This window comes from Bubalus bubalis, chromosome 3, assembly GCF_019923935.1.
Source record: "Bubalus bubalis isolate 160015118507 breed Murrah chromosome 3, NDDB_SH_1, whole genome shotgun sequence".
Lineage (NCBI taxonomy): Eukaryota > Metazoa > Chordata > Mammalia > Artiodactyla > Bovidae > Bubalus > Bubalus bubalis.
Genome location: NC_059159.1, coordinates 18112528 through 18135549, shown reverse-complemented (window position 1 = coordinate 18135549; position 23022 = coordinate 18112528). Strand labels below are relative to the sequence as shown.

The 23022-nt window shown below is 48.5% G+C and overlaps 1 protein-coding gene across 2 annotated transcripts in view; it reads right to left on the bottom strand.

The window, feature by feature from the left end:
• MAP3K14 (mitogen-activated protein kinase kinase kinase 14) overlaps window positions 1–21548 on the bottom strand; it is a 43588-nt gene extending 22040 nt beyond the window's left edge. The window contains exons 1-2 of one of the 2 annotated variants that reach the window (XM_025279937.3): window positions 21431–21520; window positions 6389–6586 (exon numbers count right to left, since the gene is read on the bottom strand). The gene's annotated coding sequence lies outside the window, so the exon portion shown is untranslated. Of the gene's footprint in view, window positions 1–6388; window positions 6587–21430 lie in introns of both variants that reach the window. The other variant, XM_006062237.4, reaches the window with a different exon arrangement.
• Window positions 21549–23022: the final 1474 nt, after the last annotated feature.

The following is a 23022-nucleotide window of genomic DNA, read 5'->3' as shown; positions in this document are numbered from 1 at the left end:
GCTCCGTCTCCCCCAGCTCTGCGTTCCCACAGAGCCAGATGGGAGAGAGAATGTACTGTTGTGACAATCTGTGCAAAGAGCACGCGGGCTGGAGTGGTCACAAAAGAGAACAGCGCTGCCCTGAGATTGTTAGCAGTTGGGAAGTTTTTTAAAGACTGGGCTCTGAACTCCCAAGGGCAGTGCCCTACTGGGTCATGACTTGTTTGCGACAAAGCCTAAGAAGGCACTGATTGCAGATACTTTCATAAATGCTCTTTGATGGCAGCTTGGTCCTCAGGCTGCTGCTAACAGATGAGGTCTTCTCTGCAGTAGCCCCATTCATCCTGAATCACGCCTCTGTCTGCTCTTGAGGGATGAAGACAAACCGTGGGAAGCCAGGCCTCTATACTTCTGCCCTTTTGCCTGATCAGGCTGGAAGCTTCCAAGAGACAGTGGGACACTGGGAAACTCTAGGCTGAGACCTCCTGCCTACAGCATCTGGCTCACCACAGCAGACACGAAAGGCTGAGGCAGCTTGACTGGGGGGTGGGGGTGGGGGAAGGTTTGTCGGTTGCTATGAATTTGATGCCCACATCTCTGCCTTCAAGGGCCTGCTAGCTTTGAACTCAGAGTGGTTCCAGCTTTCAGCCTGGGTGCTGGTGTGGTCCTGCAGGCTGGATGCTCCGGCGGCTGAATGGGTGGCCTCAGTTTCTTGATGACCTTAAGTCTAAGGGGTGCTCTGACTTCAATTAGGTGAAAGCCCTCCAAGGCTGGCTGTTCTACTTGTAAGGGTACTTTCATCCCACTCCACACCTCTGCAGCCCCTGTCCATCTCCAAAAGTACTTGATCCAGGGCCTAGAGTAGGGCCTACCTCTCTCAGCCTCTTTATAAGAGAAATGAGATCTTACAAACAGCCCCCCAGTGCTCCAAACCTAACAGTATTAGAGGTATGCCTACAGGGACACTGCTTCAGCCTCCTCATTTTTATGGAGGCCTAATTAGGCGGAGACTTGCTGGAAATCACCAGTCTGCATGGGGCTGTGTGGAGCTGGGCCTATTGGGCTGTGCTGTCCACTCCCCAGTCCCTGGGCTGCAGGCAAGGGGGAATGTCATGGGCCTCCCTGGGCAGAAGGCTCCTGAGGGCAGAGGTGGTGCCCCTGGTGTGCAGCAGAGCAGGGCACAGGGGGTGCTGGCTGCAGGAGGGAATCAAGGATGATGCCGGGCATCTTGGGATGAAGAGAGAGTTTCACTGGACAGCAACAGGAATGGCCAGTGGTCAGTCTTGTTCTGAGGCACCCGGCTGTTTAGAGCTAAGCTGCACTGGGGCTCATGTGGCCTTTCCTGCCTGACATGGCTCACCCGGAGCTGGTGCTCCTCCAGACAGGCTGTGGGGCGCCCCTCCCCAACGAGCTGTCCTTTCACCTTGGTGGCTGGGTGGGCAGCTGGCCAGGGGCCTTGGTCCTTCCTCTGCGAGCACTCTAGGCACCCTGTCCCAGAGAAACCGAGGCCAAGGCAGCCGAGGTCGGGGCTGCCTCCTCTGCAGTGCCCTGATGACTCACCCAGCAGCCTGACAGGCAGAGAGAGGAACAAGGGAGCCTGAGAAGCTAACCCAGCAGCTGGCTGCTGAAACCTGTGAAGGGCATGGGGAAAACAGGCTGACCCTCGCCTCCTGGGGGCACGAAATCATGGCCCGGGAGTTGTACGGCTTCTCCTGTGTCTGCCTTTCCAGTGCCACATGACCATGACTCAGACTCTCATCGACTGTCTCCAAGTTCAAGAGGCTATTCTCAGGACACTCTGGCCGGACAGCAGCGCTCGACATATACACACGCTCGCTTCCTCACTCCCTCCCCACTTCCACATGGGTTATGATCTACAAAAAGTGGGGTTCTGCACTAAGCCTGGGACTGCTGGTTGGATGGGCCTGCCTGGCTCTGGGCTTTGGGCTCCGGCTTGCTGCCCCAGCCCGGAGCCCTGCAGCTCTGCCCCTTCTCTTGCTCCTGCAGCTCGCGGGAAGTGAGGACTAAGTGGGAGCCTGCTGTGTTTCTGCCTTTGAAGGCAAGTCAAAATCCTGATTCATTCCTCAGCTGGACGCTCTCCACAGCTCCACTCAGGCCTTAGATGCACTCTTCCCTCTGCTCTGTGTGTCAGAGCCGAGGATGTGAGCAGTGGCAACAGCCACACCCGCTTGGCTCACTCATAGGCCATGAACACACAAGGGGAAGGGAAAGGGGCAGAATTAAGTCAGTATTCTTGTAGGGTCTGATCCACGTACACTGCCTGTCCTCTCTTCTGTGGGGCTTCCATGACCCCCCAGAGGGGCCTGGGGGTAGGAATGATGGGGAGAGCACCAGGTCAACCCCTGGGCACATGTGTGTGACACATCTGGGTGGACAAGGCTCCTGGGCTCCAGCTCAGTTCCCTCTCCAGCTTAGTAAAGATCTTCTGTCCAAGCTGAGGAGTTCTCAACGTGGGTTCAAGGATGGCTTCAGGGAGGTCTGGGAACCCTAGGAACTTTATTGGTGTTTCTCCAGGGAAGAGGTCCATAGGTTTCATCACATTTCCCAAGGGTCTGACATTCCTCAGAAGGTTGTTCTAGTCTCCCCAGAAGACCAAGGCCAGGGCTAAACGCCTGATTCTGGCTCAATTCTTCTATGCCAAGGAAGAGCTCACCAAGGCAGCGCTATCCCACCTAAATTACAATAACTAGATGGGTTCTCAAACGTACTTGCCCTGGGTCTACTGAGTCAGTCACTGGGCATTAGGCCCAGAATCTGTACTTCTGACAAGTTCTCTGGATGACTCTAATGCCCAGTGGCCAGGGACTGCCATCCGACCCCTGCTCTATACTGTCAGGCTGCGCTGTCAATACGGTAGCCACTGGCCACATGGCTATTTACATTTATTTTCTTTTTCTTTTTTCTTTTATTTTGTATTGGAGGCTTTCCTGGTGGCTCAGATGGTAAAGAATCTGCCTGCAATGTAGGAGACCTGGGTTTGATCCCTGGGTGGGAAAGATCCCATGGAGAAGGGAATGGCAACCCACTCCAGTATTCTTGCCTAGAGAATCCCATGGACAGCAAAGGGACTCAGCCATACATATACATGTATCCATTCTCCCACAAACTCCCTTCCCATTCAGGCTGTCACGTAGCATTGGGCAGAGTTCCCTGTGCTGTAAGTGGGTGACATTCAAATCAATTCATTTAAAATAAAATTTAAAAATCAATTCTCCAGTTACCCTAGCTACCATATAGGAGAGTTCACACAGAATACCTCTATCACCGTAGCAAGTGCTATTAGACAGCTCCTGCCTGAGACCATTACAGCAATGCTTTCTCGGACAGCATACTTTCTCTTCCTAGGATTCTGGGATGGGGATGGGGTTTAGATGAAATGATTGCTTGATTAAACTGGGAGGCACAGAGTAATGTTTAAAATTTTGATCTTCAGTGGTGATGACCTTTCTAAAATGTATCATATTTCAGTTCCCTGTTTTAGTAAGGACAGTAAAAACACCAGATTGGGGACCAGAAGACACGAGTTCTAGCTGTGGAGGCTTTTTATTAAAAAGCAACAGGACCATTTTTATTAAAAGAAATCATATCTCAGCCTTCACAATATAAAAGACCTGGAAACGTGCAACTGACATGTAACTCAAATTAGAGACAGCTGCTCTGCTGAAGGTGGCCAAGGGCCCCACACACTCAGCTTGCCTCCATCCACCAAGGACCTCTCCAGCATCCTAGGTCTTCGAGGAAAAGAGTTTGAAAACTCTGACCTAGGAAATCATTTGAGGTTCCTTCTAGTTCCCCAAATGCCACTGATTTGTCAGGATTTTTTGAAGGCTAGATGACCTCGATTCAGACTGATAGTTAATATTTCCTAAGCACCGTCATTATTAGTGTCAATTTCAGAATGAAAACGGAGGTTTAGAGAAGTTCAGGAGCCTGCCAAAGCAGTCGCACAGTGACAAACTGCAGAGGTGCAGCTGGACTCGTGCTCTTGCCTCTCCAGTCAGCTCGCTTGGCCAAGAGACGACGCTAAATCAAAGTTCCTTCCCTTACCCGTGACCAAGCTCATGAGCACCATCACTGAGACAATGGGATTTCTTTGTTTCAGCACCATATAGCCAACCCATCAAGCCTTACCTAAGGCGTTCAACACTTTAAGCCTTGGTTTGCTGTATATCAAACAGAAATATAGGGCCATCTACAAAATGTCCACTGAGGGGCCAGAGCAGACCAGGGCAAATACCTCTCATGATATTTCATCTGGAAGCAAAAACTTGTCCTTCTCTGAATGCCCAGAGGAGACAAATAGCAGAAGTAGAATGACTCAACTTCCTTAATAAGATATTAGTTGAAAACCAATCTCTTTCTGCTGCTTCCTCTTTTAAGCCTTCAGCTTGCCTGGCTACGAGGCCACACTGGGCCAGCCTCTGCCTATCAAGAACAAGGGGTGTGCAGGAAGGGGAACCAAGGGCAAGTGCCGGGCAGAGTGAGCTGGCCAGGCAAAACAGCCATCTGGCCAGGCGGACCCAGAGATCCCCATGAGTTCCCCAGGCCCCCTTCCTGCCCTGCCGACCCTCTCCAAGCCCCTACCCTCAGTCTCTGTTTCAGTCGCACTGATCCTTTCACTTGCCTGAGCAGCAATGGGTAAGCTTTGATTTTTTTCCTCTGCTCACTTTGCTCCTTCTGTAAAGAGCGTCTTCTTCCTTTATTACTGCTATCTGACAGATCTCACCTACGTTTTATAACCTGTCTCCTCAATGAACCCTTTGCTAGCGTGCTCCTGCATTCACTCAACAGATCCTCAGTGGAGTCTCCTAAGTGTCAGGGCTGTAAGAGTCACCACCATTCATTGAAGGTCTCTGTGCTGGGCATGTGTTAGGGGCTTTATCCATGTAACTGACGAGCAACCACCCTGCAGGGTTGATGATATTTTTCAGATGAAACTAAGGCTCTGAGAGGTAAGTTACCTGCAGAAACAAATGAGGCCCAATTTATACAACTAGAGCATCAACATGTTTTTAAAGCTAAAACAAGGACACTCCTGGCCTTTCCCCGGGAATCTAAGCATCCTCATTTCCTTTCCAGGATAAAAACGTGTTGGCAAAGGTACCTGGAACTCTAGGAATTGAGCAATATTACTATCCATGTCCATATTACTACCCCTATTTTACCCGCAGGGTCTGCTCACTGTTGGTAATAATTTATTAGTCTGTGTAGGCAGGAAGCACAAGAACTAAAAATGAGGGATCTCATCACTAAGGGCTGGCTCAGCAGTAAATTGGTCAAACTTCTGGTGGAGTTACACCAGTACATGTTCCTGGAAATGTTACCATTTTTAACTAGATAAGGTTTAACAGGTCATTTCATTTTCTTAAAACGATTAAAAAAAAAAACAACCCACACAATACACACACAAAAAAACAAGAGTTCCAGGAAAGACAGTACCACCTTCACTGAAAGAACCGCTGAAGGATGTGCTTTTGGAAGCAGAAAAGTAAACCAGAGAAGAAATGGGATGCAAGAAACAATGGTAGACACAGAAATTGATACGATGTTAGTCAATTTAATCAACAATTGAATGTTAAAAAAAAATCAGTTTAAACCACTTTAAAACATTAAGTTTTAGGGAATTTCCCGGTGGTCCAGAAGTTAGGACCCCGTGCTTTTACTGTCGCAGCCCAGGTTCAATCCCTGGTCAAAGAACCAAAGTCCTACAAGCTGCAAGGCAAAAAAAAATTTTTTTTTTTTTTTAAAACACATTAACTTCTCTCTAGTTCTATTTACTTCAAAACAAAACTACATTAAGTTTTAGATAATATAGATAAGAAAGAAGTGTGGGGTGGGTTGTCCAGTGGGTAGAGTGATATGAGCTTTGCTATTTTGTGAAATTTACATATGAATATTTTACATTTCATTAAAAAAAAACTATAACTAAGTATGTATGTTAAAATTTAAGAGTAACTAACTATAAGAATAGTAATACAAGTCAGTTTCCAAAGCAAAAGTGTAAAGAAGGAAAAATAGAAAACTTGATCACTCTAACAAAAGGCAGGGAGAGAAGGAAAAAAGAAGCAAAGAAAAAGGACAGTAAGTATAAAATGAGAACACAAGTTACGGTGGCAAAAACAAGCCAAAGTATCAAGACATCATTAATCATAATACACACGCATAGATGAAGACCGCTTCACATTAAAAGTCAGACAATCGGGATTTTAAAAGATCCAGCTAGATGCTAACTAAAAGAGACAAAACAAAATTATACAGAAAGATTGCGAACAAAGGATGAAAAGAGATATGCCAGGCCAATACTCACTAAAACATGTATTATTAATAGCAGACAAAATACTTAAGACAGAAAGATATAACAATCATTTATATGCCCACAAGAAAGCACCTCTAAATCCAGAGGCAGGTTGAAGCTTTCTGAATGAGGAAGGTCTTGCCTTTAGAGTGTCCTGTCACATTGCAGAGAATTGCAGGCTCTTCTGACACATCTTTGAACATGTACTGGTCTGCTGGGTGTGGAGCCAGTGCTGAGTGCGGGCTGTATGCTGAGGAAGAAGACACAGCCCCTTGAGGAGCTTACAGTCTCCTGGGGAAAGAGACAAGTAGCTCCTTACAACAGTGATGCGATGACAGGGACGGACACACCGAGATGCAGTGGGAACACAAGGACAGGCAGTAGCCCCGCCTGTTGGAGATCAGGAAAGGCTTCCTAAAGCAGGGGATACCCGGAGTGGGTCTCAAGGGGTGAGCAAGAAGTTCTCAAGAAAAAGGAGTGGGTGTTCTAAGCAGGAGATGGGGGTTTGATCCCTGGGTCAGGAAGATCCCGTGGAGAAGGAAATGGCAACCCACTCCAGTACTCTTGCCTTGGAAATCCCATGGACAGAGGAGTCTGGTGGGCTACAGTCAATGGGGTCACAAAGAGATAGACATGACTGAATGACTAAACAACATTCCAAATCGAGGGGGCAGCAGAAGTTAAGGAACAAAATGAGTCTCTGTAGGAGTTAACAGCTTGAGGTTGCTGGTGAGCAAAGCTTGTCGGGAGCTGCAGGAGATGAGGCTGCAGATGGAGTTCAGGTACCAGACCATAGGACTGTGCTTGATCCTGATCCACCCCCAGGGGTGAAACTCTCAGCAGAGCGAGAGGAGTCTAATTCAGGGGCAGGGTTCCAGGTGGAGGAGCCTACAGGGTAGGGGCAGATGGTGGAGACTGGGCATTAAATGAAAACCCTGCCCCTGGGACAGAACCCACTCCCTCACCTGCCCAGCCCGGGCCGATAAAGTCACAAGTTACAGGCCTCTGTAGGGCTGGTGAATTTCCCTTTAGCAGAGAGATAAGTGGGCATTGGGACCTAGAAACAAGACATTGCAGGAAGGAATGAAACTCAGCTGCAGGAATCTCAAAACCTGCCTCCTCGCCAGCTTGCAGCCTGCTTCCCAGGAGAGCAATTTCTGCCTAAGCATTTCCCATTAAAGAGGAAATGAAATGTGAATGTACATTAATCATTAAAATCTTACAGGTCAGTTATGAAAAAGAAATCTGCCATGCCCACAAAACTCAGTCTCGCTGCCAATTCCCTAGGTCACACTGCCGGGTAGATGAAGTGTGTGGAATAATATTTATGCCCTTTCCCAGTTCCCACCACATATCAATGTTAACTAGCCCCACGTGTGCCAAAACACCGCTGTCTCCAGGCCCTTTCCAGTGTTTAAGGCACGAAATCACCGCACACCTGTTCTATTACCAAAGGCCTTACTCACGTTCAGCTTCTCCCTGACCCCTCCCATCCCACACTGAGGCCAAGCTAATCTCAAATCATCATGTCCTTAAGATAACCTCAAGCTGAAAGACATCTGTCGGCTGTGCACGGCTTACGGCCCGGTCCCAACTCTGTGGTCCATAATCTCTCACCACTGTTTCCCTAAACACAGGGTTTGGCTTTGGCCAGTCTGAGCTCTCCAGACCCCGCTGGCTACTCAGATCTACAGTCTCCGTGTGCGCCTCGTCCCTGTGTGGGCTGCACTGCCCATGCTGCTTATCCTTCCCAGGCGAAGCTCAGGCCTTCCACCTCCAGCGTCCCTTCCGTTGGCACCCGACCTCCTTATTCTCCTCACCCTTATTCCCTTTACTCATCATAAGAAGTAATCTAGATAAAAGAACTCTAAATATGATAAATCATCATACACCAAGGGAAGATAGCCATTTGTGCACACAACTCCAGAACTGCAATCTAGGAGGTATGGAGCATGTATGTAGAAATACAGGAAAAGATGTACAAAGATGTTCAGTATATCTTTATAACAGTATAACACTCGGATAACAATGTCTAATTACACGAGAGGATAATATTAAATAAGTCATGGCACAGCCATTAAAAACATCTACAAATAATATCTGGCTATATGGAAAAATGCTTATGGGATACAATGTTAACAGAAAAAGGATACAGAATTATATACTCTTGCAAGTCTCTTGGACAGCAAGGAAATCAAACCAGTCAATCCTAAAGGAAATCAACCCTGAATATTCATTGGAAGGACTGACGCGGAAGCTGAAGTTCCAATACTTTGGCCACCTGATTCGAAGAGCCGACTCACTGGAAAAGACCCTGATACTGGGAAAGATTGAAGGCAGAAAGAGAAGGGGAAGACAAAGCATGAGATGGTTGGATGACATCACCGATTCAATGGACATGAGTTTGAGCAAACTCCGGGAGATGGTGAAGGACAAGGAAGCCTGGTGTGCTACAGTCCATGGGGTCACAGAGAGTTGGACACAACTGAGCGACTGAACGACGACATGATCCCACCTAGCATGTGTCTGTATATTTTATCAACATTTATAAAAATGTAGACACTTAGCACAGATATGCAGCAATGGTTCTCCCTTGGTGGTGTTTTAATATTCTTTATACTTTTCTAATATTTTCACTTTTTTTTTTTTTGCAGTGAGTAGGTACTACTTTTCTCAGTCTTCATTTTTCTTTTTTGATCATGCCATGCTGCTTGTGGGATCTTAGTTTTCTGACCAGGTATAGAACCTGGACCCTTGGTAGTGAAAGTGCAGAGCCCTAACCACTAGACTGCCAGGGAATTCCCTCAGTCTTCATTTTTTTTAACAGATGTTTCCAAGTGGCAAAAATAAAATACAGAAAAGATATACAATGAGAAATATAAGTCCCTCCCACCCTTATCCCATTCTTCTGAGTGGATCCCATTACCTATTTCTTACATGTCCCTCTAGAGATGCTCTCTCTGGGGTATTACTTTTATGGTGAAACCAAGCTAAAACTAAAAGAGGGTCTCTCGATATGGAATGAGAATTTAGGAGGCATCGGGTCCACATTTGTAACTGGGGCTTCATAAATACTGGATGGTTGCTTCCCCCACCTGCACACACACCCACACACACACACACACAGAGGAAACCTTGCCAGAACCCCTGGGGCTGGTCAGTGAGTTCTGGCTGCAGGGCTGTGAACACAGAAGCTGGAGATGGGTAGGCTCGTCCCTCCTGGTTTTGGTTTTCGTTTCACCCCCTTTCTTGTTCTCCCCTGGGGACTGTGAGTTTCATTTGCAGTGACTCAAGAAGCAGGAGGATGCTCACAGATGGTTCTGCCAGCCCTCCCCAGCTCTGATGGCCAGTGCTTCCCTGCTTTTGCTTTATAACCATTCAATGACAAGCTTAACGCAGTGGTGAAGATGCCAGATGTAAGGCATGCTCGTGGGCACGTGTGGCCCCGTAAAGAATGGGAAACAAATGGTACAAATGAACGTATTTCCAAAACAAAAATAAGAGTCACAGATGTAAAAACAAACTTATGATTACAAGTGGGGAAAAGGATAAATGGGAAGTTTGGGACTGACATATACACACCACTATAAATAAGTGAATAATTAATAAGGACCTGCTACATAGCACAGAAAACTACTCAGCACTCTGTAATGATCTATACGAGAAAAAAATTGGAAAAAAAAGTGGATATGCATGTAAAAAAAGAGCATATGTATAACTGATTCACTTTGCTGTATAGCAGGGACCAACACAACACTGTAAATGAACTATACCCAATAAAAATTTAAAAGAAGAGTGGGAAACAGCAGAACTGGGCCCGAGAGGGAAATGCTGGCCCCTCTTTGGCTGCTTACGTCTGCTGGCAAGGCCTCGGCTCTGAATGGACTCAACAATGACCTGCCTGTGCATGATGAACCAGAGCCCAGGATTCCTCAGCAGCTAGAGCTGAAATCAGTTCTCCTGTGGACATCTTTGGGTGTTTTCAACAACCTGCTGCTGTATGTCTGCACAGAATTACATGCTGGTTGTCAATAATAATAAAAATAATAATGGCAGCTAAGATTGCTTGCTATGTATTAGGTATATTAGGTAATATTTGCTATGTATTCATGTGTATTACTCCTTGAATCCTCACAATAACTCTACTATCATTCCCCTTGTATAGAGGGATAAACTGAGGCTCAGCAGATCAGGTGATCTGCCCAAGATCACACTGCAAGGAAGTGGCAGAAACAGGATTTGCACAAGGGTCTCTTTCACGTCAAAGTCCATATTCTTAACCATGACACTGTATCCACTTTCAAATGATCCAAGTTTTAAAAACTGGGACCCAAATGGAGAAGCTGCCACAAGCCAAATGTTTGTTAGTGAGAAACCCAGGGACTGACCCAGGAGGAAGCATCTCAGTTAGGAAGCATAAGCACAGCTGGCCTATGTTCTGGAAAAAGCAACTTTAAAATGGCAATGGGGAACAAAGACTCCAAGCTTGTGGCAGGCCTGTGTTCCTTAGCCCACCCGTGCTTACCTCAGCTGGGCCCATCCCAGGGGCCAATTCTACGACAAAGTTCAAATTCATCGTTCACTTTATAAAGCCTGGCTCCAGGTTTCCTGAGCCTAGTTTATCATTTGTTTGTTTTTATTTTTAATAGCAAAGCCTTGAGCATCAGTTACTAAATTCATAAGTGTGGTTATTACTTGGTCCCCAGTTCCCTGATATTGGATATTGTATAAACCTTAAACATATTATAAGGACATTTTCAATTCAACGTTCAAATCTTTTGCACGAGGAGAGCCAATAGCATATAGAAAAGATGCCACTGGAAGCATCACTGATCCAGAGACAATTATGGGACTGGTATGCAGGAGGATGGAGGGTGTAGTATTGAGAAAAACCCTGACCACATGTGTACTTTGTTTTATCCAATATGTAGGAAGCAATTTTTAATGTATGTGATGTCAAAAAAATTTCATAGAGTCACTGCAATCTGCAGGTTGGGATATCTGGTGTAACTGAGTGCTCTGATGAAGTGGTAGCTGCAGTGTGAACCACTCCATCATGACCAGTTTCTGATGACAGGGCCATAAACTGCCCTCCACACCAAAATCAAACCAAACACAACCGGTTTCTTTGATGAGTCAAAACACACTTCTGGATCTTGCCAAGCCTTAAGGTCATCACCGCGAGCAAGGTCTGCTTGTGAAAAACTTGTTATTTAACTTTTCAGATTGAGTTCTGAGCAAGGAGCAGTTCCCTGGGCTGTGGTCAATTTCCACTGCAACACAACCCCTCCCCACCTCGGTTGGTTGGTAACTCTGCTTTTCACAGGTGGGACTGGCTTCAGGCAGGGTCTACCTGTTTGGTTGGGGAGTTGGAAAGAGATGGGCTCAGCCTCTTTGGCAGGGAAGAGGCTTCAAGTTCATTGTAGTTATTGGTGACTGGTTCTGAAATTGAGGAACTAGTTTGAGGAACTTCAGAATAAACAAGAAACCCAAACAACTTGGCTTTCCACAGAAGGCTTCCAACGCACGGGGGTATATGAAAGGAAGGACAAGGTCCCTTTGGCAGTGGCACCAGACCATGGCCTTGAACCCTGACCATGGCCTCGTTTCAGATGCTGTCCTACACATCCTTTGACAGATTGGCCTGAATGGACATGTCCCTCGAGGACATGTCTCTTTCTAACATGGGATCACATTCTTTGTCCTCCCCCAGGACAGAGGAAGGGGCTTGGGACCCACACTAAGACAGGGAATATTCCCAGCGGGTCCCAGATCAATTCCTTGGTAAAGGAGGGGGCACCAGGAGCCAGCCTGTGGTGGCTTAGCCTCTCTCAGGCCAGCACGACCCAGAAAGAGGAGCGTGGATTCTAGTTTTGCACCTCCACGCACAACAAACAGCCAGTGGCTACCACGCTCCAGGTGCTGCGCTGGCCAGAGCAGACAGGAGGGTGACCAAGGCAGAAATGGTCTCGAGTTCTCACTGTTGGAACCCAGTCACTGAGACCCACTGTCATGGGTCAGGCCTCAGACCATCTGCCTACGCCTCTGTCTGAGTGGCCCCAAGCATATGGGATTGGCAAGCATGGCCACTGTCCTCTCCGCCCCAGCCTGGAAGGCTAGGATAAGTCAGCTGTGTCTTTAACGGCCTGCTATTCCCTGGTGGCTCAGACGGTTAAGTGTCTGCCTACAACGCAGGAGACCCAGTTTCGATCCCTGGGTCAGGAAGATCCTCTGGAGAAGGAAATGGCAACCCACTCCAGTACCCTTGCCTGGAAAATCCCATGGACGGAGGAGTGTGGTAGGCTACACTCCATGGGGTCACAAAGAGTCGGACATGACTGAGTGACTTCACTTTTCACCTTTTACTTACTCACTGTCTGCTTTGGCTCTGAGTTACGTTCCAGCACATTTCTACGAGACAGCCTATACTTCCACCATTGTGCTCCTTTCCCCTGGAGTGCTGAAGTTTCCAGACTGCTCTCAAGCTCCTATTCCAAGAGATACAAGGGCCCATGATGAGAGCAATACTGTGGGTGTTCCTGCCCAGACACGCTGGATGGGAAGGTGGGGCTCCTCCCCACGGGAGCTGGGGAAGGGGAGCCACCATCTGAGGGGACTTACTCAGCCCCCTCCAGCTCCCACAACCATGGTTTGTAATTTGGCACGTGTAATATGTCTGCCTTTATGTCCATCTTTCCGCCACCATGGCAAGCTTGTCGAGGGGCAGTACCTCAACAAAAGAAGGCTGAGTGCTAAAGAATTGATAGTCTTGAACTATGGTGCTGGAGAAGACTCTTAAGAGTCCCTCGGACAGCAAGCAGATCAAACCAGTCAATCCACTCTGAATACTCATTGGAAGGACTGATGCTGAAGTTGAAGCTCCAATACTTTGGTCACCTGAAGTGAAGAGTCAACTCACTGAAAAAGACCCTGACATTGGGAAAGACTGAAGGCAGAAGGAGAAGAGGGTGACAGAGAATGAGATGGTTGAATGGCATCACTGAGTCAATGTACATGAACTTGGGCAAACTCTGGTAGATGGTGAGGGACAGGGAGGCCTTTCATGCTGCAGTCCACGGGGTTGCAGGGAGTTGGACGTGACCTGGCGACTGAACACACACACAATGTATCTGCCTTTATGTCCATCTTTCTGCCACCACAGTGACCTTGATGAGGGACAGCATCTCAGCTGTCCTTGTTTTCAGATGCTAGTGCCTAGCAGAGCCAGTGTATTTGGTCCCCCTGGTGAGCTCTGACTGGGAGAAAGGATCCCTGATGTACTCCTGCAGGACAGAGGGTGCCATAGGCTCTGAGACCCCAGGCGGTGCAGTCACCTGGTGAGCTGGAGGGAAGAAGTCAGCTCCATGCACACAGCATGGTGGCTGTATTATGCCTGCACCCCAGCAAGGAGGAGTCCTGCAAGCCGGCTACCGAGCCGCCTTTGTCATCCTTTCTCCTAAATGCTGGAGAAGGAAATGGCAACCCATCCAGCATTCTTGCCTGGGAAAACTCCAAGGTCGGAGGAGCCTGGCAGGCTACAGTCCAAGGGGTCACAAGAGTCAGACACAACTGAGCAACTGAGAATGTACACGCACTCCTACATGCTCATCGAGAGAATCACATGATTTCCAATTCCCGAGACGATGACCCTTCTGAACTGGATAGCATGCATCTGGGCTCAGATTTGCATACATGTGTTAGACGGGAGGTCACACACAAATCTCTGCCTTTTACATTCATCTTTTTTCTTTTGGCCACATGACGGGGAGTACAGGATTTTAGTTCCTTGACCAGGTATTGAACCTGTGCCCTCTGCAGTGGAAGCATGGAAACTTAACCACTGAACCACCAGGGAAGTCCCTTATATTCACCTTTGTAAATCTATTCCTGCCTCTCAAAGTACAGCATCTCCCAACTGGGACTGCTGAGCATGGGCTCAAGTTATCTGGTTCATCCAACCTAACTTCCTGGGCTAGAGAAGTCCATTTCTAATCTTAATTGGCAAGAGCATCCTCATTTGAAGCTGGCAAAGCCTCCCTTTGTCCCAAGCCTCCCAGCTCTCCCTAGTAGTGACAGGACTAATTCTGGTCTGGTAAAAGGAAATGTCAAAGACGGCAGAGCACGGTGGTGGATCTCAGACAGGACAACTCCTTGGACTTAGAGGGGACATTAGTCAGATGTGACATCAAGCTTTGCCCACAAGGGAGAGCCTCTTCACTGAGAGGAGCTGGATGGATCCAGAGGGAATGATGCCCAACTACTCTGGGTCTTTGGGCCACTTGTATGCCATGGGCCACATGACAGGAAGAGATACAGAAGACCTTCTTGGCACCCGGTGGGTTTGCAGGCTCACAATCAATTATTCATAGCTACTGAAGGCCCACCTCTGGGTAAGACACTGCCTGGTGAGGTAGGTCAGTGCCCTACAGGCGGAGACAACCTTTGAGACTTCCAGGTAACCCTGCCCAGAATTGTATTTTCTTATCAACCTTCACCTCCTGTGGTTACACGAACTTCATGGTACAAGAGAGTGTCAAATAAATAGCTTTCTGTTTACTTTTTCTTAGACTCAGGGTGGCTATTGCTCTGGCTCCACCCTCCCCAGGCCTGGCAGAGCTAGAAGAAAGGCTGAGTGTGATGGGGTTGGGTGGGGATATGAAGGAGGAGTAACCCCTGCTCCGGGAGTATCTCCTTCGCTCAATGGCAGCACAGCACGGCACAAAGAGCCTGGACTTTAGCTCAGATCCTGCAATTAACTAGCTGTGTGGCACTGGGCAACTCACTTAACTTCCTGAGTTCACCATTTTCTCTTTTATTAAACAGAGAAGTGTGTAAACGGTTATGATCACTTCCAGGCTGTAACTCAAAACAGTTCTTTCTTTTTTAAAAAATATATATTTTTATAATTTTATTTATTTATTTGGCTGTGCTGGGTCTTCGTTGCTGCATGGGCTTTTCTCTAGTTTCGGTGAACAGGGGCTATTATCTGGTTGTGATGCTCGGGCTTCTCACTGCAGTGGCTTCTCCTGCTATGCAGCATGGGCTCTTGGGTGCGCAGGCTTCAGCAATTGTGGCTCCTGGGCTCTAGAGCACAGGCTCAATAGTTGTGGCACACAGGCTTAGTTGCCATGTGGCATGTGGGATCTTCCCAAATCAGGGATTGAACCTGTGTCTCCTGCATTGGCAGGTGGATTCTTTACCACTGAGCCACCAGGGAAGCCCAACAGCTCTTTCTTGACAGAGAGGTTCAGGCCTAAGGTCACTTAGCCATGCCCACCCAAAGTGACTGCTGGCTAGTCTAGATGGAAGAGGTGTGGGCAGGGGGCTGGAGAGGAGTCTGCGATGGATAAATGAAACAAGGTAACACTAGCTCTTCCCCTGTGGTTTCAATAAAGTCAAGCCCACCTGGACACTGAGAGGTCTCTGACCCTCAGCAATAAGTTCAACACCAACTGTATTGGTCTAGAACAGAGAGTCTGAAACAAACCCTGTGCCTTGAAGGATACCTGGTCATGGCTTTAATGGTAAGAGGGTCGGCAGAAAGTCCGGCAACCAGAAACTGCGTGGAAGAGATGGCTCAGGAGTTTCCTTTGCAGCATCTTTCTGAATCCAAACACTGGCTCCAGAAGTGTGGCAGGCTCAGAATTCGCAAGTTTCCAGAAAGCCAAGGTCCAATCCAGCCTTTCTAATCCCTGGAGCTCTTCAGAGCCTCCAACTCAGGTGGTAAAAAGGAAAGCAGGTAGAAAAGGGTTCCCCGAAAGGTCTTTCACACCAAAGTTGTGGTTTGTATCTTTCTACTTTTTGCCAAGGGGTTTCCCAGCTCCCTGGAGCCAAAGCTCTCCTAGGGCTTCTTTGTTGACTGTCATTGGAAACGGGCCATTTTCCACCCTCAAGGTGGTTGGGCTCAAGAGCGTGGTGACACGCTGATCTGGGCTCTCTGCCGGGTCCACATGAGCCCTGCTGGGGGAGCTATTTTTCTGTCATTTGGCAAGCCCTGGGAGCCCCTAGCTGGCTTCTTTATCCCCCCTGCCTCCAAAGCCCCTGGACTGAAATGAACATGAGCTTTGGCAGACAGCTTCTCCACAAGGTCTGCTCAAGACTTCCTGTGACTGAGCTGGGGAATAAATCGCATGTCACCTACACCCCTGCAAGTGTGACTCACCTTCCAGAGAAAGTGCTCTGCTCACCTAAGCAAAGCTGCCTGGAAAATGACTAAGGCACCTATCAAATGCAGTCTGTGGGGCCAACCAGTTGCCGACCTGGGCTCAGACACACTCTGCCTCTCACCTCCAGTCTGAAGCCAAGTGTGGAGTTGCCCCTCCAGGCCTGCTGGTTTCATTTTCATCTGAACTGTTAGCTCCACACGAGGCTTGACATCCGGTGATCTATTTTTTCTAAAAACTAGGTTCACTTTAGAAATGACTCTTTGGCCATGAAGACAGCTTCCCCAAGAGAAAACAAGATGTTATTTAAAGGGGACGTCAGCCTGGTGGGAGCTTGCATTTTTGTTTTCTATTAAGAAAGGGGGGGAGAAAAAGAATTTAAAATGTAATGTGAAACTGTTTTTTTGCTTTTTTTTTCCCTTGGGTGATTTAAAGGGAAATCTGAGAGTCGCTGACTGCGGATTGAGGGCCCCCAGACCAGTGAAAAGATGACAAAGGGCAGGGTGCCACATGGGGGTGGGAACCTTGCCCCACAGGACCCAGGCTTCCCTTTTAGTCTCCCGAACACAGAGGAACAAGTGTTTGTTGACTTATATTGTACACAGTATTTTCCTTTTTTCCCCTCCAGAGTTAAGGCTGAGACCCACTTCACTGCATGGGGGACACAGGAGGGCCCCAGAAGGCCCAGCTGTACCTCCCCCTGGGTGGTGGCCGAGGGTGCCCCAGGCGTAGGCTTGCCAGCTCTGAGCAGGCAGAACTGGAGCCTTGTTAGGTTCCTTTGGAGGGTGATGAGGGCAGAATTTAGTGTAAGACAGGGAGAACATGACAGCTAGAACCTCCAGATGGAAGAAATGTCCCACTGGTGGTCTTGCTGAGAAAATGACAGGCCCGGTCAGGCAGCCTGACCCTTCCTGACATCATCTTCCAGAAAACAGGTCCAGTCAAAGTGGTAATCGCCAACTACCAGTACTGCGATTACCACTACAACCACCAGCCACATTTACAGCCATTGTGTCCTCTGGCTTATTCCGTGCCGAGCTCAGCACTTTATATATATTCTCTCATTTTCTACTCAAAACAACACCACGAAATGTTTACAGATGGGGCACCGGACGCTTAGAGAAGTGAACTGATTTGCCTGGTGTCACACAGGCAGACGGTGGCAGACTTGGACCCGACCTGGGTCTCTCTCTGACCCGGCAGCCTAAACCTCCACACAGGGCACAAAGATGCCATGGACTGGCTCTACCGTTCTGGGTAGGTTGCTTGACCCCTCTGCTTTAATTTCTGCATCTGTAAAATAGGGATCAGCAGACTTGACCAGAGGATGTGCTCTTTATCTTTCAGACTTTTCGTAATAATTATTATGGATAATAAGTATCAACTCTTAATTACTTGATAACACTTCTGAGTTAATCCTTGTGTACGTAAATAGAAAAATAAAGCAGCTACCCTGGTTTAGTTATATTCAAAATGGACATGTTTTGGAAACAAAAAAAAAATCCCAATTTATCCTTTTATACGTAAGTTAGTAGAAAAAGCACTGAACTAGATGTCAAGAAATGTGGGTTTCGATTCTGGACATGACACTGATTTCCTAAGTAATCTCGTCCACTTGCACTCTCCTTACTAGGCTTCATGTTCCTGATCCTGGTCCCTGCCTTCCTTTGTAGGACTGTGAGGAAACAGAGAATGGCCACAAGGATCATTACTCGCAATGCCATTAATCTCAAGGGATTCACACCAGTAGGATAAGAGATTAAATGATATAAAATAGCAAGAAGAGAAGGGGATCTTTTTACTGAAGTATAGTTGATTTACAATGTTGTGTTAGTTTCTAGTATACAGAAAAGTGATACAATTTTATATATACATATATATGTATTTTTTTCCATTAACATTTATTACAGGATATTGAATATAGCTCCCTGTGCTATACAGAAGGACCTTGTTGTTTATCCAATCTTTAAGATTTTAAGAGTTTGTATCTGATGGTCCCAAACTCCCAATCTACACCTCCACCCCCATCCTCTGCCTTGGCCACCATGAGAAGGGGATCCTTTAAACTAGAATACAATGAAGGGCACACAGGCCACTGAGGAAAAGTGACTCCTCTCTGCATGGTCACTCAGGTAGTTAAGACAAGGCCAGAACTGAAGACCCCAAAGCCAACAGATGTTCAGTGCCTCGCTCAGCTCGACTGAAATGTTCTACTACTCGATCTGCCCTGTGTTTGGCCTTCCATTTCTAATTGACTGCTTTCAACATTTCAGTCAGCACCACCCAGCGAATGCAGAGCCTTCACACGTGCATCAATTTAAAAGCTCACCTACCCCTTGAAGGTGCCCAACCCCTACTACTTTCCCTGCCCAGGGATCTCAGTGTGCGGAGGCCAGGGGGAGCTGGCTTATCCTTAAAGCTTCCCAAATCCACTGACAGGGAACGGTCCCCCCACCCCCCACCACTTTCACATTGGTGTCTTCCAAAATGCCCATAAGGCTCAGATGTTTCCAGTTTAACTGAAATACTAAAATGGGGCAAACAGGAAGCATCAGATACAACTGCGGTAGTGACTTATTAATCATGAAAGCAGAATTTTAGTTGCATTTTAACCTTTTGCCAGGAAAAAAAAAACAGCTCTCAGATGATGGAAGCCATTGATAGAAAGAGGCTCCTTGTGTGTGTATCAAGCCAACTTACACTTTTAATTTAGGGCCAAACTTGGTTTTAAGATTTCTTAACTACCCTCCCAGAAAGAACATCTGTTAGGTCGACCAACATGAATCTCTCAGCTCTTCATCAAGGGAGGCAGGCCTGTTAGGAAAGCTCATGTGCTGTCCCTTGAGACAGGAAAAAAAAATAGGAAACTAAAAGTGACATCGCAGGCCAAAGTGATGGGACACTCTTAAGAGGGGGCCAACAACAAGGAGAACAGCCCTGGGTCAGTCTTTACCCATCTCCCGTCTCTTCAGATCTCACACCAGACGCTGGCCAAGATGAACCGTTACCACGCACCAAACAAAAACCACAACAGTTGCCTGGAGTTGGACAACCAATCAGGGCAAGCCCGCTTCTCAACATTCAGTGATACACAAACACTCCAAGCAGATCACAATGGAGTCAGTGTTCAATAGGAGAAACAAAATGAGGAACCAAACCTCCGTCTGTGGAGGCGAAATGGCCAACCAGACATTTTTGTTTAATAGATGAGGGTTCATTTGGCAGGGTCTCTGTCTGTGGTGCCGCTTGCTCCCACAAACTCTAACAGACAGCACCAGGGGCGAAAAACCCCCTTTCAGAACTACTCCTTATAACCTGAACACAGTCAGAAGGGGACTGAAGCTTGGTGGCTTACTGCTGTCTGGTCTCACAAAAGAGCTGGAACACGTACCTGGGTATAGATTTCTAAAATTAAAGTCAGAGATGAGTACTTTTATTTTGAGGCCTTCTGAGAAGTTCACTACCACACCCTTCAAAATAAAAGAGGATGTCCTCAAGGCATCTGAAAATCTCAGAGGTCTGGCATGGCTGCACCAAAGGAACGGACTTTGACATCACTTAAAAAACACCAAGAGTAAATCCAAACACTTTGTAAGTGAGACAAGCACCTGTTCTCTCATGTTAAGAGCATAAATACCACACCAAATATTTCTCCCCATGTCCTGCACCAAGTTCCATAACGTGGTTCTGCTTCAGGGAAAGGAGCTGGGGAAAGACGCCGGTGGCCCAGATTAAAGTCGTCACCCTGAATCTCAGCTGTGAGGCACTGGGCAAGAGCCATTTACCCGCCTCCAGTCCCTGCCAAACACACACCTGCCTCAGGTGCCTCACCTCTAAAACAGGACAATATTATCTATCTTATCACACACATATCTGAAGGAAAAAGGTTACAGGTATGAAGATACTAAGTAAAAAAAAAAACACATCACTAATGTTAAGATACTATCTCCTTCAAATCTTTCAGAGAGACCATGTTTCTAGTCAGGGGGTTTTCAACATTTATTCCTGGAATAAACTTCAGAAGGCTATTTTGTATCAGATCCCACCTCTCACCATTTAACTTCACTTGCTTTTTGAATTCATCATCAAGGGACAGCATTCATTGTCCTCCAGTTAAAACAATTTATATCACAGATTTCTGTCTCTTTTCTCCACTCATTCTCCAGTCCACCCTTTAGGACTGGGAGCCACATTTTAACTTCAATTAGGAAACAAACTGCTTTTTCTTAAGTTACCCGGCACAGAGGAGGATCCTGGGCAAGTGGGGCTCTTTACAAGGGGCCTCCTTCTGCCTGGTGCCTCTGGCTGCAGGCTGCCAGGGCCACGATGGACTTCCAAGATGGGATATTTTATCTGAGCCGACAGAGGAAGTCCTGAGTGGAGTGGCAAGAATTATCGAGGGGTCAGGGAGAGAAAGGATGCTGCGACCAGCCAGCACTGCCCAGCTGGGTGCTAATCGCAGGCTCCATCTCTTCTCCCAGGCTCGGGGTGTGACCCCGAGAACTTCCCAGGAAAGACCTGAGGGTTTCACTGCCTGGACAGGTGGGAGGACGCAGGGACCGGCAAGCTGGGGCATTCGGCACCTTAAGCCCAGTGCCGAGGTAAGCCCTCATTCTGGAGAACATCCAGGGAACCGAGCAGGACGGGCAGGCCTGGGCGGTGGGGCAGCCCGGCGCGGGGAAACGGGGGTGTCGGGGAAAGGGAAGGAAGGGGCCCTTGAGCGCGCTTCGGGCGAGCGTGTGGCCTGGGGGTGTGCAGGGCGAGCCCGGCGTGCGACCGTGGCCCTGGCGGCGTGAGGGAGAGCGCACCGGCGGCCAGCTGCCACAAGCCGAGGACCGGCGCGAGTGGGTCCCCGGGCCGCGCCGCCGACCCCACCGTTCCGATGCGGCGAGCCAGGCCGCAGCCCGGCCCCGGGTTGAGGAATGACCCGTCCTCTCTGCCCCTCGCCCCGGGACTCGCTCTAGTCACCTACCGGCCGAGCGCCGATCTCCCCCACCAGCGAGTGTCGCGCTCGCCTCGCCCTCGATCTCCCGCCGCCTGTCGCGGACCGCTGCTCTCTGGGCCCACGGTCGCCCCGCCCCACCCCGGACCCCGCCCCTTCACCGCCTTCCCGGCCGCCCCCGGGGCCACGCCTCCACCCGCGACAGCAAATTTGCCTCGCTTCGCGCCTCCTTGCTTTGGCCGCACCTAGCTTCTGGCCCCGCCCACTCCCCCAATCTTCCAATGAGACGGCGCGTCCCAGCCAGTTCCTTCCTACCGCCCCAAGCAACGATTGGTTAACGAGGCCCTGTTTCCAGAAATGGGCACTATTTCCGGACAGTGTTTATAGCAAAGAGATGGCTGGGCCGACGGATTGACAGAAGGCGGAGGCGGTCGGGGTGTTGGTGAAACCACACATGCGCGCTCGGCTTCTGGCAGTCTTACCGGTTGCGTTCCTCTGGAGGTTACGGGAAGGAAGGGCCAGTGTGCGCATGCGTGGGCACTCCCCGGCCTAAGACCTGGTTACCTAGGAGACCGCGAGGCGCTGTCTCCCCAGGTTTTAGTTGTGTTTCCTCTTTGCTCCAAGCCTTGGCGGCTGAGGCAGGTGTGTTGGCTGTTAGGGGGAGAGAGGCGGGGCGGGGCTATGTATTTAGAAACATTTTATTGAGCACTTACTGTGAACCTGACGCTGTAGCGTCTCTGAGGCTAAGGTTCTAGTGCCTGCCTTCGAGAAGCTTGGGGAGCTAAAGGCTTATACAGGTTACACCTGTGTGTTGAAACCCTTGTCTGATGAGAGCGTGCGGCTGGCGTGGTGCAATCCCGTCCCACAGTCAGAGAAGTAACCTGGTGTGAGCGCTGCGTGAAGCATCTCCTCGCTGGGTTTACAGGTTATGGAGCCAGAAAGAAGACTAGAGCTTTACCTATGTATAAAAAGGACTTGGAGTCTGAATATGCACCAAGGTGTCGCCAGGGCTTCTCCGAATGGGGATGGGGCGGCGAAGGGGTTGGGGAGTTGGTTTAGGGAGGTATGCCTATTTTTTCTTTTCTAACTTTTGCTTTTCCAAATTTTCCAGTGTTCCCACAGTGAGCTTGTTTTTTATTTATAATAAATAAAAAAATTCCACACTTAAAAAATAGTTTGCAAAATAAAAGATATGACGGTACCTGGGCACTCCCCCCCATCAGCGGTCTAGGGCAGGCAAGTGAGGTAAGCGGCTCTAGTGGTAGAGGTAAGCAGGCCCCATTCAAGGCCGTCTGGAGAAATAAGGATTACCCCATCTCTAGACGGTGGAACCTGATGGGCTGCCGTCTACGGGGTCGCACAGAGTTGGACACGACTGAAGCCACTTAGCAGCAGCAGCAGCAGCAGCAGCATCTCTGGAAGCCTTGGAGCAAAGACCTGCTCAGGTTTTGCTTTTACTTGACCAGGGGTCAAACCCGTGCCCCCTGCATTGGAAGTGCGGAGTCTTAACCATGGAGGTGCCAGAGAAGTCTCAGGACCACTTTTCGGACAGTCGTTCATAGCTTGATGTATGTTTCTGGAGATCTGCCTCTAGCAGACATCTTGGTTGTGGGGAATTCGAA